The sequence below is a fragment of the Heterodontus francisci genome, chromosome 19 (assembly GCF_036365525.1).
Source record: "Heterodontus francisci isolate sHetFra1 chromosome 19, sHetFra1.hap1, whole genome shotgun sequence".
Taxonomy (NCBI): domain Eukaryota; kingdom Metazoa; phylum Chordata; class Chondrichthyes; order Heterodontiformes; family Heterodontidae; genus Heterodontus; species Heterodontus francisci.
Window position 1 is genome coordinate 91,302,900 of NC_090389.1, and position 15,482 is coordinate 91,318,381.

At 48.7% G+C, this 15,482-nt stretch overlaps 1 protein-coding gene across 1 annotated transcript in view; it reads left to right on the top strand.

Annotated features, from left to right (window-relative positions):
- LOC137380301 (sodium- and chloride-dependent creatine transporter 1-like) overlaps window positions 1-15,482 on the top strand; it is a 303,113-nt gene that overhangs the window by 250,433 nt on the left and 37,198 nt on the right. The window lies entirely within an intron of this gene.

Genomic DNA, 15,482 nt, shown 5'->3' on the forward strand with positions numbered 1-15,482 from the left:
TACCTGTAGATGCGTATGTTTCAGTCGGGAGTTACCTGTAGATGGGAATGTGCCAGCAGAGAGTTGCCTGTTGGTGGGTATGTGTCACTCGGGAGTTACCTGTAGATGGGTTTGTATCAGTAGGGAGTTACCTGTAGATGGGTATGTGTCAGTTGGGAGTTACCTGTAGATGGGTATGTGTCAGTAGGGAGTTACCTGGACATCGGAATGTGTCAGTTGGGAGTTACCTGTAGATGGGAATGTGCCAGCAGAGAGTTGCCTGTAGATGGGTATATGTCAGTTGGGAGTTACCTGTAGATGGGTAGGTGTCAGTAGGGAGTTACCTGTAGATGGGTATGTTTCAGTAGGGAGTTACCTGTACATGGGAATGTGCCAGCAGAGAGTTGCCTGTACATGGGTATGTGTCACTCGGGAGTTACCTGTAGATGGGTTTGTGTCAGTTGGGAGTTACCTGTAGATGGGTATGTGTCAGTAGGGAATTACCTGTAGATGGGTATGTGTCAGTGGAGAGTTACCTGTCGATGGGTATGTGTCAGTAGGGAGTTACCTGTAGATGGGTATGTGTCACTCGGGAGTTAACTGTAGATGGGTTTGTGTCAGTAGGGAGTTACCTGTTGATGGGTATGTGTCTGTAGGGAGTTACCTGTAGATGGGTATGTGCCAGCAGAAAGTTGCCTGTAGATGGTATGTGTCAGTAGGGAGTTACCTGTAGATGGGTATGTGTCAGTAGGGAGTTACCTGTTGATGGGTATGTGTCAGTAGGGAGTTACCTGTTGATGGGTATGTGCCAGTAAGGAGTTACCTGTAGATTGGTATGTGCCAGCAGAGTGTTGCCTGTCGATGGGTATGTGCCAGTTGGGACTTTCCTGTAGATGGGAATGTGCCAGCCGAGAGTTACCTGTAGATGCGTATGTGTCAGTAGGGAGTTACCTGTAGATGGGAATGTGCCAGCAGAGAGTTCCCTGTTGATGGGTATGTGTCAGTAGTGAGTTACCTGGAGATGGGTAAATGCCAGCAGAGAGTTACCTGTAGATCGGTATGTGTCAGTAGGGAGTTACCTGTTGATGGGTATGTGTCAGTAGGGAGTTACCTGTAGATGGGTGTGCCAGCAGAGAGTTGCCTATCGATGGGTATGTGTCAGTAGGGAGTTACGTCTAGATGGGTAAATGCCAGCAGAGAGTTACATGTAGATGGGTATGTGTCAGTAGGGAGTTACCTGTAGATGGGTATGTGCCAGCAGAGAGTTACCTGTAGATGGGTATGTGCCAGCAGAGTGTTGCCTGGAGTTGGGTATGTGCCAGTTGGGAGTTACCTGTAGATGGGTATGTGTCAGTAGGGAGTTACCTGTTGATGGGTATGTGTCAGTAGAGAGTTACCTGTAGATGGGTAAATGCCAGCAGAGAGTTACCTGTAGCTGGGTATGTGTCAGTAGGGAGTTACCTGTAGATGGGTAAGTGCCAGCAGAGAGTTGCCTGTAGATGGGTATGTGTCAGTAGGGAGTTACCTGTAGATGGGTAAATGCCAGCAGAGAGTTACCTGTAGATGGGTATGTGTCAGTAGGGAGTTACCTGTTGATGGGTGTGTGTCAGTAGGGATTTACCTGTAGATGGGTAAGTGCCAGCAGAGAGTTACCTGTAGATGGGTATGCGTCAGTAGGGAGTTACCTGTAGATGGGTAAGTGCCAGCAGAGAGTTGCCTGTAGATGGGTATGTGTCAGTAGGGAGTTACCTGTAGATGGGTAAATGCCAGAAGAGTTACCTGTAGATGGGTATGTGTCAGTAGGGAGTTACCTGTTGATGGGTGTGTGTCAGTAGGGATTTACCTGTAGATGGGTAAGTGCCAGCAGAGAGTTGCCTGTAGATGGGTATGTGTCAGTAGGGAGTTACCTGTAGATGGGTATGTGCCAGCAGAGAGTTGCCTGTGGATGGGTATGTGCCAGTTGGGAGTTACCTGTTGATGGGTATGTGCCAGCAGAGAGTTGCCTGTAGATGGGTATGTGTCAGTAGGGAGTTACCTGTAGATGGGTTTGTGCCAGCAGAGGGTTGCCTGTAGATGGCTATGTGTCAGTCGCGAGTTACTTGTAATTGGGTATGTGCCAGCAGAGAGTTGCCTGTAGATGGGTATGTGTCACTCGGGAGTTAACTGTAGATGGGTTTGTGTCAGTAGGGAGTTACCTGTAGATGGATATGTGTCAGTTGGTAGTTACCTGTAGATGGGAATGTGCCAGCAGAGAGTTGCCTGTAGATGGGTATGTGTCAGTTGGGAGTTACCTGTAGATGGGTATGTGTCAGTAGGGAGTTACCTGGACATCGGAATGTGTCAGTTGGGAGTTACCTGTAGATGGGAATGTGCCAGCAGAGAGTTACCTGTAGATGGGTATGTGTCAGTAGGGACTTACCTGTACATGGGTATGTGTCAGTCGGGAGTTACCTGTAGCTGGGAATGTGCCAGCAGAGAGTTGCCTGTACATGGGTATGTGTCACTCGGGAGTTACCTGTAGATGGCTTTGTGTCAGTTGGGAGTTACCTGTAGATGGGTATGTGTCAGTAGGGAATTACCTGTAGATGGGTAGGTGTCAGTGGAGAGTTACCTGTCGATGGGTATGTGTCAGTAGGGAGTTACCTGTAGATGGGTGTGTGCCAGCAGAGAGTTGCCTGTAGATGGGTATGTGTCAGTAGGGAGTTACCTGTAGATGTGAATGTGCCAGCAGAGAGTTACCTGTAGATGGGTATGTGCCAGCAGAGAGTTGCCTGTGGATGGGTATGTGCCAGTTGGGAGTTACCTGTCGATGGGTATGTGTCAGTAGGGAGTTACCTGTAGATGGGTAAATGCCAGCAGAGAGTTACCTGTAGATGGGTATGTTTCAGTAGGGAGTTACCTGTTGATGGGTGTGTGTCAGTAGGGATTTACCTGTAGACGGGTATGTGCCAGCAGAGAGTTACCTGTTGATGGGTTTGTGTCAGTAGGGAGTTACCTGAAGATGGGTACGTGTCAGTAGGAAGTTACCTGTTGATGGGTATGTGTCTGTAGGGAGTTACTGTAGATGGGTATGTGTCAGTAGGGAGTTACCTGTAGATGGGAATGTGTCAGCAGGGACTTACCTGTAGACGGGAATGTGCCAGCAGAGAGTTACCTGTAGATGGGTATGTGTCAGTAGAGAGTTCCCTGTTGATGGGTATGTGTCAGTAGTGAGTTGCCTGGAGATGGGTAAATGCCAGCAGAGAGTTACCTGTAGATGGGTATGTGTCAGTAGGGAGTTACCTGTTGATGGGTATGTGTCAGTAGGGAGTTACCTGTAGATGGGAATGTGCCAGCAGAGAGTTACCTGTAGATGGGTATGTGCCAGCAGAGTGTTGCCTGTAGTTGGGTATGTGCCAGTTGGGAGTTACCTGTGGATGGGTATGTGTCAGTAGGGAGTTACCTGTAGATGGGTAAATGCCAGCAGAGAGTTACCTGTAGATGGGTATGTGTCAGTAGGGAGTTACCTGTTGATGGGTGTGTGTCAGTAGGGATTTACCTGTGGATGGGTAAGTGCCAGCAGAGAGTTACCTGTAGATGGGTATGTGCCAGCAGAGTGTTGCCTGTAGATGGGTAAGTGCCAGCAGAGAGTTGCCTGTAGATGGGTAAGTGTCAGTAGGGAGTTACCTGTAGATGGGTATGTGTCAGTAGGGAGTTACCTGTTGATGGGTGTGTGTCAGTAGGGATTTACCTGTAGATGGGTAAGTGCCAGCAGAGAGTTGCCTGTAGATGGGTATGTGTCAGTGGGGAGTTACCTGTTGATGGGAATGTGCCAGCAGAGAGTTTCCTGTAGATGGGTATGTGCCAGCAGAGAGTTGCCTGTGGATGGGTATCTGCCAGTTGGGAGTTACCTGTCGATGGGTATGTGTCAGTAGGGAGTTACCTGTTGATGGGTATGTGTCAGTAGGGAGTTACCTGTAGATGGGTATGTGCCAGCAGAGAGTTGCCTGTAGATGGCTATGTGTCAGTAGGGAGTTACCTGTTGACGGGTATGTGCCAGCAGAGAGTTGCCTGTAGATGGGTATGTGTCAGTCGCGAGTTACCTGTAGTTGGGTATGTGCCAGCAGAGAGTTGCCTGTTGATGGGTATGTGTCACTCGGGAGTTACCTGTTGATGGGTTTGTGTCAGTAGGGAGTTACCTGTAGATGGGTATGTGTCAGTCGGGAGTTACCTTTAGATGGGAATGTGCCAGCAGACAGTTGCCTGTAGATGGGTATGTGTCAGTTGGGAGTTACCTGTAGATGGGTATGTGTCAGTAGGGAGTTACCTGGACATCGGAATGTGTCAGTTGGGAGTTACCTGTAGATGGGAATGTGCCAGCAGAGAGTTGCCTGTAGATTGATATGTGTCAGTTGGGAGTTACCTGTAGATGGGTATGAGTCAGTAGGGACTTACCTGTACATGGGTATGTGTCAGTCGGGAGTTACCTGCAGATGGGAATGTGCCAGCAGAGAGTTGCCTGTAGATGGGTATATGTCAGTTGGGAGTTACCTGTAGATGGGTAGGTGTCAGTAGGGAGTTACCTGTAGATGGGTATGTTTCAGTAGGGAGTTACCTGTACATGGGAATTTGCCAGCAGAGAGTTGCCTGTACATGGGTAAGTGTCACTCGGGAGTTACCTGTCGATGGGTTTGTGTCAGTTGGGAGTTACCTGTAGATGGGTATGTGTCAGTAGGGAATTACCTGTAGATGGGTATGTGTCAGTGGAGAGCTACCTGTCGATGGTTATGTGTCAGTAGGGAGTTACCTGTCGATGGGTCTGTGCCAGCAGAGAGTTGCCTGTAGATGGGTATGTGTCAGTAGGGAGTTAGCTGTAGACGGGTATGTGCCAGCAGAGAGTTGCCTGTAGATGGGTATGTGTCAGTCGCGAGTTACCTGTAGTTGGGTATGTGCCAGCAGTGAGTTGCCTGTTGATGGGTATGTGTCACTCGGGAGTTACCTGTAGATGGGTTTGTGTCAGTAGGGAGTTACCTGTAGATGGGTATGTGTCAGTTGGTAGTTACCTGTAGATGGGTATGTTTCAGTCGGGAGTTACCTGTAGATGGGAATGTGCCAGCAGAGAGTTGCCTGTTGGTGGGTATGTGTCACTCGGGAGTTACCTGTAGATGGGTTTGTATCAGTAGGGAGTTACCTGTAGATGGGTATGTGTCAGTTGGGAGTTACCTGTAGATGGGTATGTGTCAGTAGGGAGTTACCTGGACATCGGAATGTGTCAGTTGGGAGTTACCTGTAGATGGGAATGTGCCAGCAGAGAGTTGCCTGTAGATGGGTATATGTCAGTTGGGAGTTACCTGTAGATGGGTAGGTGTCAGTAGGGAGTTACCTGTAGATGGGTATGTTTCAGTAGGGAGTTACCTGTACATGGGAATGTGCCAGCAGAGAGTTGCCTGTACATGGGTATGTGTCACTCGGGAGTTACCTGTAGATGGGTTTGTGTCAGTTGGGAGTTACCTGTAGATGGGTATGTGTCAGTAGGGAATTACCTGTGGATGGGTATGTGTCAGTGGAGAGTTACCTGTCGATGGGTATGTGTCAGTAGGGAGTTACCTGTAGATGGGTATGTGCCAGCAGAGAGTTGCCTGTAGATGGGTATGTGTCCGTAGGGAGTTACCTGTAGATGGGAATGTGCCAGCAGAGAGTTACCTGTAGATGGGTATGTGCCAGCAGAGAGTTGCCTGTGGATGGGTATGTGCCAGTTGGGAGTTACCTGTTGATGGGTATTTGTCAGTAGGGAGTTACCTGTTGATGGGTATGTGTCAGTAGGGAGTTACCTATAGATGGGTATGAGCCAGCAGAGAGTTGCCTGTAGATGGGTATGTGTCAGTAGGGAGTTACCTGTAGATGGGTATGTGCCAGCAGAGAGTTGTCTGTTGATGGGTATGTGTCACTCGGGAGTTACCTGTAGATGGGTTTGTGTCAGTAGGGAGTTACCTGTAGATGGGTATGTGTCAGTTGGGAGTTACCTGCAGCTGGGTATGTGTCAGTCGGGAGTTACCTGTAGATGGGTATGTGTCAGTAGGGAGTTACCTGGACATGGGAATGTGTCAGTTGGGAGTTACCTGTAGATGGGAATGTGCCAGCAGAGAGTTGCCTGTAGATTGGTATGTGTCAGTTGGGAGTTACCTGTAGATGGGTATGTGTCAGTAGGGACTTACCTGTAGATGGGTATGTGTCAGTAGGGAGTTACCTGTTGATGGGTTTGTGTCAGTAGGGAGTTACCTGTAGATGGGTACGTGTCAGTAGGAAGTTACCTGTTGATGGGTATGTGTCTGTAGGGAGTTACCTGTAGATGGGTATGTGCCAGCAGAAAGTTGCCTGTAGATGGTATGTGTCAGTAGGGAGTTACCTGTAGATGGGTATGTGTCAGTAGGGAGTTACCTGTTGATGGGTATGTGTCAGTAGGGAGTTCCCTGTTGATGGGTATGTGCTAGTAAGGAGTTACCTGTAGATTGGTATGTGCCAGCAGAGTGTTGCCTGTCGATGGGTATGTGCCAGTTGGGACTTACCTGTAGATGGGAATCTGCCAGCAGAGAGTTACCTGTAGATGGGTATGTGTCAGTAGGGAGTTACCTGTAGATGGGAATGTGCCAGCAGAGAGTTACCTGTAGATGGGTATGTGTCAGTAGAGAGTTCCCTGTTGATGGGTATGTGTCAGTAGTGAGTTACCTGGAGATGGGTAAATGCCAGCAGAGAGTTACCTGTAGATAGGTATGTGTCAGTAGGGAGTTACCTGTAGATGGGTATGTGTCAGTAGGGAGTTACCTGTTGATGGGTATGTGTCAGTAGTGAGTTACCTGTAGATGGGTAAATGCCAGCAGAGAGTTACCTGTCGCTGGGTATGTGTCAGTAGGGAGTTACCTGTAGATGGGAATGTGCCAGCAGAGAGTTACCTGTAGATGGGTATGTGCCAGCAGAGTGTTGCCTGTATTTGGGTATGTGCCAGTTGGGATTTACCTGTAGATGGGTATGTGTCAGTAGGGAGTTACCTGTTGATGGGTATGTGTCCGTAGGGAGTTCCCTGTTGATGGGTATGTGCTAGTAAGGAGTTACCTGTAGATTGGTATGTGCCAGCAGAGTGTTGCCTCTCGATGGGTATGTGCCAGTTGGGACTTACCTGTAGATGGGAATCTGCCAGCAGAGAGTTACCTGTAGATGGGTATGTGTCAGTAGGGAGTTACCTGTAGATGGGAATGTGCCAGCAGAGAGTTACCTGTAGATGGGTATGTGTCAGTAGAGAGTTCCCTGTTGATGGGTATGTGTCAGTAGTGAGTTACCTGGAGATGGGTAAATGCCAGCAGAGAGTTACCTGTAGATCGGTATGTGTCAGTAGGGAGTTACCTGTAGATGGGTATGTGTCAGTAGGGAGTTACCTGTTGATGGGTATGTGTCAGTAGTGAGTTACCTGTAGATGGGTAAATGCCAGCAGAGAGTTACCTGTCGCTGGGTATGTGTCAGTAGGGAGTTACCTGTAGATGGGAATGTGCCAGCAGAGAGTTACCTGTAGATGGGTATGTGCCAGCAGAGTGTTGCCTGTATTTGGGTATGTGCCAGTTGGGATTTACCTGTAGATGGGTATGTGCCAGTAGGGAGTTACCTGTTGATGGGTATGTGTCCGTAGGGAGTTCCCTGTTGATGGGTATGTGCTAGTAAGGAGTTACCTGTAGATGGGTATGTGTCAGTAGGGAGTTACCTGCAGATGGGAATGTGCCAGCAGAGAGTTACCTGTAGATGGGTATGTGTCAGTAGGGAGTTACCTGTTGATGGGTGTGTGTCAGTAGGGAGTTACCTGTAGATGGGACTGTGCCAGCAGAGAGTTACCTGTAGATGGGTATGTGCCAGCAGAGAGTTGCCTGTGGATGGGTATGTGCCAGTTGGGAGTTACCTGTTGATGGGTATGTGTCAGTCGGGAGTTACCTGTTGATGGGTATGTGTCAGTAGGGAGTTACCTGTAGATGGGTATGTGCCAGCAGAGAGTTGCCTGTAGATGGGTATGTGTCAGTAGGGAGTTATTTGTAGATGGGTATGTGCCAGCAGAGAGTTGCCTGTTGATGGGTATGTGTCACTCGGGAGTTACCTGTAGATGGGTTTGTGTCAGTAGGGAGTTACCTGGAGATGGGTATGTGTCAGTTGGGAGTTACCTGTAGATGGGTATGTGTCAGTCGGGAGTTACCTGTAGATGGGAATGTGCCAGCAGAGAGTTGCCTCTAGATGGGTATGTGTCAGTTGGGCGTTACCTGTAGATGGGTATCTGTCAGTAGGGAGTTACCTGGACATCGGAATGTGTCAGTTGGGAGTTACCTGTAGATGGGAATGTGCCAGCAGAGAGTTGCCTGTAGATTGGTATGTGTCAGTTGGGAGTTACCTGTAGATGGGTATGTGTCAGTAGGGACTTACCTGTACATGGGTATGTGTCAGTCGGGAGTTACCTGTAGGTGGGAATGTGCCAGCAGAGAGTTGCCTGTAGATGGGTATATGTCAGTTGGGAGTTACCTGTAGATGGGTAAGTGTCAGTAGGGAGTTACCTGTAGATGGGTATGTTTCAGTAGGGAGTTACCTGTACATGGGAATGTGCCAGCAGAGAGTTGCCTGTACATGGGTATGTGTCACTCGGGAGTTACCTGTAGATGGGTTTGTGTCAGTTGGGAGTTACCTGTAAATGGGTATGTGTCAGTAGGGAATTACCTGTCGATGGGTTTGTGTCAGTGGAGAGTTACCTGTCGATGGGTATGTGTCAGTAGGGAGTTACCTGTAGATGGGTGTGTGCCAGCAGAGAGTTGCCTGTAGATGGGTATGTGTCAGTAGGGAGTTACCTGTAGATGTGAATGTGCCAGCAGAGCGTTACCTGCAGATGGGTATGTGCTAGCAGAGTGTTGCCTGTGGATGGGTATGTGCCAGTTGGGAGTTACCTGTCGATGGGTATGTGTCAGTAGGGAGTTACCTGTAGATGGGTAAATGCCAGCAGAGAGTTACCTGTAGATGGGTATGTGTCAGTAGGGAGTTACCTGTTGATGGGTGTGTGTCAGTAGGGATTTACCTGTAGATGGGTAAGTGCCAGCAGAGAGTTGCCTGTAGATGGGTATGTGTCAGTAGGGAGTTACCTGTAGACGGGTATGTGCCAGCAGAGAGTTACCTGTTGATGGGTTTGTGTCAGTAGGGAGTTACCTGTAGATGGGTACGTGTCAGTAGGAAGTTACCTGTTGATGGGTATGTGTCTGTAGGGAGTTACCTGTAGATGGGTATGTGCCAGCAGAAAGTTGCCTGTAGATGGTATGTGTCAGTAGGGAGTTACCTGTAGATGGGTATGTGTCAGTAGGGAGTTACATGTAGATGGGTATGTGCCAGCAGAGTGTTGCCTGTAGATGGGTAAGTGCCAGCAGAGAGTTGCCTGTAGATGGGTCTGTGGCAGTAGGGAGTTACCTGTAGATGGGTAAATGCCAGCAGAGAGTTACCTGTAGATGGGTATGTGTCAGTAGGGAGTTACCTGTTGATGGGTGTGTGTCAGTAGGGAGTTACCTGTAGATGGGTATGTGCCAGCAGAGAGTTGCCTGTTGATGGGTATGTGTCACTCGGGATATACCTGTAGATGGGTTTGTGTCAGTAGGGAGTTACCTGTAGATGGGTATGTGTCAGTTGGTAGTTACCTGTAGATGGGTATGTGTCAATCGGGAGTTACCTGTAGATGGGAATGTGCCAGCAGACAGTTGCCTGTAGATGGGTATGTGTCAGTTGGGAGTTACCTGTAGATGTGTATGTGTCAGTAGGGAGTTACCTGGACATCGGAATGTGTCAGTTGGGAGTTACCTGTAGATGGGAATGTGCCAGCAGAGAGTTGCCTGTAGATTGGTATGTGTCAGTTGGGAGTTACCTGTAGATGGGTATGTGTCAGTAGGGACTTACCTGTACATGGGTATGTGTCAGTCGGGAGTTACCTGTAGATGGGAATGTGCCAGCAGAGAGTTGCCTGTAGATGGGTATATGTCAGTTGGGAGTTACCTGTAGATGGGTAGGTGTCAGTAGGGAGTTACCTGTGGATGGGTATGTTTCAGTAGGGAGTTACCTGTAGATGCGAATGTGCCAGCAGAGAGTTGCCTGTACATGGGTATGTGTCACTCGGGAGTTACCTGTCGATGGGTTTGTGTCAGTTGGGAGTTACCTGTAGATGGGTATGTGTCAGTAGGGAATTACCTGTAGATGGGTATGTGTCAGTGGAGAGTTACCTGTCGATGGGTATGTGTCAGCAGAGAGTTGCCTGTGGATGGGTATGTGCCAGTTGGGAGTTACCTGTTGATGGGTATGTGTCAGTAGGGAGTTACCTGTTGATGGGTATGTGTCAGTAGGGAGTTACCTGTAGATGGGTATGTGCCAGCAGAGAGTTGCCTGTCGATGGGTATGTGTCAGTAGGGAGTTACCTGTAGATGGGTATGTGCCAGCAGAGAGTTGCCTGTAGATGGGTATGTGTCAGTCGCGAGTTACCTGTAGTTGGGTATGTGCCAGCAGAGAGTTGCCTGTTGATGGGTATGTGTCACTCGGGAGTTACCTGTAGATGGGTTTGTGTCAGTAGGGAGTTACCTGTACATGGGTATGTGTCAGTTGGGAGTTACCTGTAGATGGGTATGTGTCAGTCGGGAGTTACCTGTAGATGGGAATGTGCCAGCAGAGAGTTGCCTGCAGATGGGTATGTGTCATTTGGGAGTTACCTGTAGATGGGTATGTGTCAGTAGGGAGTTACCTGTTGATGGGTTTGTGTCAGTCGGGAGTTACCTGTAGATGGGTACGTGTCAGTAGGAAGTTACCTGTTGATGGGTATGTGTCTGTAGGGAGTTACCTGTAGATGGGTATGTGCCAGCAGAAAGTTGCCTGTAGATGGTATGTGTCAGTAGGGAGTTACCTGTAGATGGGTATGTGTCAGTAGGGAGTTACCTGTTGATTGGTATGTGTCAGTATGGAGTTCCCTGTTGATGGGTATGTGCTAGTAAGGAGTTACCTGTAGATTGGTATGTGCCAGCAGAGTGTTGCCTGTCGATGGGTATGTGCCAGTTGGGACTTACCTGTAGATGGGAATGTGCCAGCAGAGAGTTACCTGTAGATGGGTATGTGTCAGTAGGGAGTTACCTGTAGATGGGAATGTGCCAGCAGAGAGTTACCTGTAGATGGGTATGTGTCAGTAGAGAGTTCCCTGTTGATGGGTGTGTGTCAGTAGTAAGTTACCTGGAGATGGGTAAATGCCAGCAGAGAGTTACCTGTAGATCGGTATGTGCCAGTAGGGAGTTACCTGTTGATGGGTATGTGTCAGTAGGGAGTTACCTGTAGATGGGTAAGTGCCAGCAGAGAGTTGCCTATAGATGGGTATGTGTCAGTAGGGAGTTACGTCTAGATGGGTAAATGCCAGCAGAGAGTTACATGTAGATGGGTATGTGCCAGCAGAGTGTTGCCTGTAGATGGGTATGTCAGTAGGGAGTTACCTGTAGATGGGAATGTGCCAGCAGAGAGTAACCTGTAGATGGTATGTGCCAGCAGAGTGTTGCCTGTAGTTGGGTATGTGCCAGTTGGGAGTTACCTGTAGATGGGTATGTGTCAGTAGGGAGTTACCTGTTGATGGGTATGTGTCAGTAGTGAGTTACCTGTAGATGGGTAAATGCCAGCAGAGAGTTACCTGTAGCTGGGTATGTGTCAGTAGGGAGTTACCTGTAGATGGGTAAGTGCCATCAGAGAGTTGCCTGTAGATGGGTATGTGTCAGTAGGGAGTTACCTGTAGATGGGTAAATGCCAGCAGAGAGTTACCTGTAGATGGGTATGTGTCAGTAGGGAGTTACCTGTTGATGGGTGTGTGTCAGTAGGGATTTACCTGTAGATGGGTAAGTGCCAGCTGAGAGTTACCTGTAGATGGGTATGCGTCAGTAGGGAGTTACCTGTAGATGGGTAAGTGCCAGCAGAGAGTTGCCTGTAGATGGGTATGTGTCAGTAGGGAGTTACCTGTAGATGGGTAAATGCCAGCAGAGAGTTACCTGTAGATGGGTATGTGTCAGTAGGGAGTTACCTGTTGATGGGTGTGTGTCAGTAGGGATTTACCTGTAGATGGGTAAGTGCCAGCAGAGAGTTGCCTGTAGATGGGTATGTGTCAGTAGGGAGTTACCTGTAGATGGGTATGTGTCAGCAGAGAGTTACCTGTAGATGGGTATGTGCCAGCAGAGAGTTGCCTGTGGATGGGTATGTGCCAGTTGGGATTTACCTGTCGATGGGTATGTGTCAGTAGGGAGTTACCTGTTGATGGGTATGTGTCAGTAGGGAGTTACCTGTAGATGGGTATGTGCCAGCAGAGAGTTGCCTGTAGATGGGTATGTGTCAGTAGGGAGTTACCTGTAGATGGGTATGTGCCAGCAGAGAGTTGCCTGTTGATGGGTATGTGTCACTCGGGAGTTACCTGTAGATGGGTTTGTGTCAGTAGGGAGTTACCTGTAGATGGGTGTGTGTCAGTTGGGAGTTACCTGTAGATGGGTATGTGTCAGTCGGGAGTTACCTGTAGATGGGAATGTGCCAGCAGAGAGTTGCCTGTTGATGGGTATGTGTCAGTTGGGAGTTACCTGTAGATGGGTATGTGTCAGTCGGGAGTTACCTGGACATCGGAATGTGTCAGTTGGGAGTTACCTGTAGATGGGAATGTGCCAGCAGAGAGTTGCCTGTAGATTGGTATGTGTCAGTTGGGAGTTACCTGTAGATGGGTATGTGTCAGTAGGGACTTACCTGTACATGGGTATGTGTCAGTCGGGAGTTACCTGTAGCTGGGAATGTGCCAGCAGAGAGTTGCCTGTAGATGGGTATATGTCAGTTGGGAGTTACCTGTAGATGGGTAGGTGTCAGTAGGGAGTTACCTGCAGATGGGAATGTTTCAGTAGGGAGTTACCTGTAGATGGGTATGTGTCAGTGGAGAGTTACCTGTCGATGGGTATGTGTCAGTTGGGAGTTACCTGTAGATGGGTATGTGCCAGCAGAGAGTTGCCTGTAGATGGGTATGTGTCAGTAGGGAGTTACCTGTAGATGTGAATGTGCCAGCAGAGAGTTACCTGTAGATGGGTATGTGCCAGCAGAGAGTTGCCTGTGGATGGGTATGTGCCAGTTGGGAGTTACCTGTCGATGGGTATGTATCAGTAGGGAGTTACCTGTTGATGGGTATGTGTCAGTCGGGAGTTTCCTGTAGATGGGTATGTGCCAGCAGAGAGTTGCCTGTAGATGGGTATGTGTCAGTAGGGAGTTACCTGTAGATGGGTATGTGCCAGCAGAGAGTTGCCTGTAGATGGGTATGTGTCAGTTGCGAGTTACCTGTAGTTGGGTATGTGCCAGCAGAGAGTTGCCTGTTGATGGGTATGTGTCACTCGGGAGTTACCTGTAGATGGGTTTGTGTCAGTAGGGAGTTACCTGTAGATGGGTATGTGTCAGTTGGGAGTTACCTGTAGATGGGTATGTGTCAGTCGGGAGTTACCTGTAGATGGGAATGTACCAGCAGAGAGTTGCCTGTAGATGGGTATGTGTCAGTTGGGAGTTACCTGTAGATGGGTATGTGTCAGTAGGGAGTTAACTGGACATGGGAATGTGTCAGTTGGGAGTTACCTGTAGATGGGAATGTGCCAGCAGAGAGTTGCCTGTAGATTGGTATGTGTCAGTTGGGAGTTACCTGTAGATGGGTATATGTCAGTAGGGACTTACCTGTACATGGGTATGTGTCAGTCGGGAGTTACTTGTAGATGGGTATATGCCTGTTGGGAGTTACCTGTGGATGGGTATATGCCTGTTGGGAGTTACCTGTGGATGGGTATGTGTCAGTAGGGAGTTACCTGTGGATGGGTATATGCCTGTTGGGAGTTACCTGTGGATGGGTATGTGTCAGTAGGGAGTTACCTGTAAATGGGTATATGCCTGTAGGGAGTTACCTGTGGATGGGTATATGCCTGTTGGGAGTTACCTGTGGATGGGTATGTGTCAGTAGGGAGTTACCTGTAGATGGGTATATACCTGTAGGGAGTTACCTGTAGATGGATATATGCCTGTAGGGAGTTACCTGTAGATGGGTATATGCCTGTAGGGAGTTACCTGTGGATGGGTATGTGTCAGTAGGGAGTTACCTGTAGATGGGTATATACCTGTAGGGAGTTACCTGTAGATGGGTATATGCCTGTAGGGAGTTACCTGTGGATGGGTATATGCCTGTTGGGAGTTACCTGTGGATGGGTATGTGTCAGTTGGGAGTTACCTGTAGATGGGTATATGCCTGTAGGGAGTTACCTGTGGATGGGTATATGCCTGTTGGGAGTTACCTGTGGATGGGTATGTGTCAGTAGGGAGTTACCTGTAGATGTGTATATGCCTGTAGGGAGTTACCTGTGGATGGGTATATGCCTGTTGGGAGTTACCTGTGGATGGGTATGTGTCAGTAGGGAGTTACCTGTAGATGGGTATATACCTGTAGGGAGTTACCTGTAGATGGGTATATGCCTGTAGGGAGTTGCCTGTAGATGGGTATATGCCTGTAGGGAGTTACCTGTGGATGGGTATGTGTCAGTAGGGAGTTACCTGTAGATGGGTATGTGTCAGTAGGGAGTTACCTGTAGATGGGTATATGCCTGTAGGGAGTTACCTGTGGATGGGTATGTGTCAGTAGGGAGTTACCTGTAGATGGGTATATACCTGTAGGGAGTTACCTGTAGATGGGTATATGTCTGTAGGGAGTTACCTGTGGATGGGTATGTGTCAGTAGGGAGTTACCTGTAGATGGGTATATGCCTGTAGGGAGTTACCTGTGGATGGGTATATGCCTGTTGGGAGTTACCTGTGGATGGGTATATGCCTGTAGGGAGTTACCTGTGGATGGGTATATGCCTGTAGGGAGTTACCTGTGGATGGGTATGTGTCAGTAGGGAGTTACCTGTAGATGGGTATATACCTGTAGGGAGTTACCTGTAGATGGGTATATGCCTGTAGGGAGTTACCTGTGGATGGGTATATGCCTGTAGGGAGTTACCTGTGGATGGGTATATGCCTGTTGGGAGTTACCTGTGGATGGGTATATGCCTGTAGGGAGTTACCTGTGGATGGGTATATGCCTGTAAGGAGTTACCTGTGGATGGGTATATGCCTGTTGGGAGTTTGGACCCTCGGGGGAAATCTGTATCTCTATTTCCCTACAACAGTGAGATTGAACAAATAACATCCATCCAAGCAGTTATGTTTCCCATCCAGCGAGATGATTCCTGGTCCAGGTGGAATTCATTTACCGTGTCTCTTCAGTTGTAGTTGAGGTATCCCCTTGGCAGATTATCTTCCTTCAATATCCCTTCAGCACTGTCAGAGTATGTATGGTAGCCAGTTCTACATAAGCGAATTGCACAAAAAGGAATTGACTTGCCCAAAAGTTTCTGTGTCTCTATTTGTCACTGCTTTGGTATCAACAGTTGGCAGGTCTCTTTGCCAAT